This window comes from Bactrocera dorsalis, chromosome 5 (genome assembly GCF_023373825.1).
Source record: "Bactrocera dorsalis isolate Fly_Bdor chromosome 5, ASM2337382v1, whole genome shotgun sequence".
In the NCBI taxonomy this organism is placed as follows: Eukaryota; Metazoa; Arthropoda; class Insecta; order Diptera; family Tephritidae; genus Bactrocera; species Bactrocera dorsalis.
In genome coordinates, this window is record NC_064307.1 from 27,109,057 (window position 1) to 27,112,160 (window position 3,104).

The window sequence follows — 3,104 nt, forward strand, 5'->3', positions numbered from 1 at the left end:
ACACATAAATAGTTTGGAGACATAGTAAAACCTAATTTCGCGGTGCCATTTATCATTAGGCTGCGAAAAGCCACTAGCCACGGACAGATTAACTATTCGACTGACACTTTAGAAAAGTTGCATAAAAACAATCATACATTTGCACATATGTACATACAAATAACAACATTAGCATAATAAAATATATATAAATATGTACCAATGTACATATTAACATTCACACAAATTTATGAATTCGTAATAGAAGTTTGTGCACTAAGCAAGATCACGTCAAGGGGACCCCCTATTTACCACTTGATCATAAAAATTGAGTCCATGAATATTTTCATAAAAAGTTACAATGAAAAATGTAACCCCCACAGACTTTTAAAAATATAAATTTGATACAAATTTGTTTTTTCAATGAAATTTTTGGTACTTTATCCACTAAGTTTCAGAAAAAAACGAGTTTTTCTTTGAGAGTTTTTTTGAAGAGACATTTTGTTTAATAAATAAATAAATAACAGATGTACATTTAAAGAATTTTATATCACACTTTTTTAATTGACAAATAATTTTGAAATAATTGATAGCCGATCTCTAGGAAGACCTAGAAAAAAGTTATCTGAAGTTGAGGAAGACCAAATCAAACATGTATTGTTGCTACAGATTTATGCAGGCAAAGATCGAAGAACTAATCAACATTTTCATTTAATACAAAATGGTGGATTCCCTATTAGAGGTAAACATTTTGCATCTCCGATATAAAATTCCAAAATTGTTCAATAAATAAAAAAAATTTGAAGAACGAAAAAAACTATCTGTCGATCCTGCCAGGAGTCGAACCTGGAATCTTCTGATCCGTAGTCAGACGCGTTATCCATTGCGCCACAGGACCGTATGTTTGAACTAGGCCGAATGAATCATTTCAACTCAGAATTGTGTACTAAGTGTGTGTAAACTCTAAGTTCTAGTGTAGCTATTTATAGCACTTAATGTAGTATGAAGATTGAAAGTAAACTATTTTTTTACAAGTCGTCATAATTTAATGATTTTTTTTTTTAATTTCAGGCTCAAAGATACGATTGGAAACGTGTTTGACCATTAGGTAAACTTTTCTGTAAAAAAAATAACGGTATTGATTAATGTAATGTAAAATCATACCTAAGTATGAGTCGAGACTTTGCGAGGTTAGTTTAATATACGACAATCAAATTAACAAGTTTAGCTACAGGAATGATAGAAAAAAGATCATCGACGAAAAATTTGTCACATTTACATTTTTTAACCCCATAAACAAAAGGGAAGAAGTAAAGTTGGTATCGTTTCTATGAGAGGCAGCCACTAAAATTTAAACGTATTATATCTGGTTAGATCTAACCTTCAAAAGACAGGCGAATATTTTAACTCTTTAATCTTAGCTGAAGATACGGGAGAGTATTCGAGTAGAAGTTATTTTTGGATTGATATTGTGATTGTAGTAGATACGCGATTTGCTAGAAATTACAAAAAAAAAAACTAACTTTTGGAATGTTATTAGATTGCCTAGACAACGAAGGTGAAGTAGAAAACTCCAACGGCGAGGATGTGGAATATGGATAAGGGATATATATTTTATTTTGTATTTTCTACCTTCATTCAAGCTGACATCATATGAAAACTTGAATTACTCTTTTATCATCTGTTGGATCATATGGAATTCAGTTTTAACAGACTCAGCGGCCGCATTCTCGATACCTCCTCTAGTGTGTCATGCCGTGGTCCCGGATGCTTACAGCGTAATCTTGCTAGTGAGTGACAAGTGCACAAGAGATGTTCCATTGTTTCCCTGGTGCCCTGCTCTAGAAATTTTCTGCAGTCTTCTCGATCTGTCAGCGGGTGTGTGTCATCACCAAACAGAGACCAGTTAGTATTCCCATCACCCCTACAGTCTCTTCTATCGAGTGCCAATAGAAATTTAGTGTACTTCCGATCTTACATTTGGCACATGACTTTTGAAAATATTGTTATAACTTTTGCTTACTATTTGGGAAACACTGGTTACTACAAGCCAGCAAGCCACTGCAGCCTTTGCACTGGCGTTCAGCAATGATCACACACCCACAATAGGAACTACAAACTTGACACTGACACTTCTTTACCTCTCAGCAAAACTTGTTTCCACAAGACAAGAATACATATGTACATTCTTACATGACATTGACACATTTTCCATAAATAATTTACAATACCTATAATAATTCAGTTGATAAGACGACTAGGAGTTGAAAAATTTTATTACAACTCAAAATCACTTTTTAGTCATTCATCACATTCGCTGTCAATTTGACAGCGAACAATCAATAAATGTTTAATAACTTTGGGAATAAGCAATTGCAAATTATGTGGATGTATTACATTACAGTTTCTACATATTCTTGCTACGGAATTGTATATTTTATAATACATAAAAAAGTCTTAATGACAGCTAGATACTTCTGACCTAATCAAAATATCCGATAATTTGTTCAAATTTGGAAGATATATGTACATATAATTGGAATGCTGTACGATTGTGCGGTTTCTTGTGGAAACAAGGCAAAGTACTGAGGTATTGTAAGGTTCGGAAGTATTTATGATCTGAGCCTGTTGTTTCGAGGACAGATTAACCTCCTCACAAACACCTCAACACAATCAACAGAAGCTAACACTTTTCTCCACTAATTTCATTTGAATTAAGCTTTAGACCAGAGACCTCAGAGACCTAATAACTGAGACTCACGGATCTGATAAAAAACAGATGAGATAGCTAACTTAGTAAAAAAAATAGTTATGTAGATATTGCGTACTCTCTAGAGATTAAGTTCTCAGATCAGGCCCAATGAAAATCAAACCGCTGTTTTTATAAAAATGCGTCCTGTAGGCTTCTCTCTATATAAGGTTAGGCCCACTAAACGAGTAAAGTCAGGTTTTCCTTTTTCTGAATCTCTCTTGGTGGTAGCCTGAAGGGATATAGCTTACTATGTGTTTTTAAGCTCTTGAATTAACCTTAAGCTAACAAACTGGACTCCCCAATATTTAAATTACACTCCATAAACCGGAATTGAAGCTTAAACTAAATCTTTCAAGGTTCCGTGTGACATTCC

The 3,104-nt window shown here is 33.7% G+C and overlaps 1 non-coding gene across 1 annotated transcript; it reads right to left on the minus strand.

The window, feature by feature from the left end:
- Window positions 1-804: 804 nt before the first annotated feature.
- Trnar-acg (transfer RNA arginine (anticodon ACG)) lies at window positions 805-877 on the minus strand. Its single transcript has one exon. It is a non-coding gene; the product is annotated as a tRNA-Arg (tRNA).
- Between the last annotated feature and the right edge of the window lie 2,227 nt (window positions 878-3,104).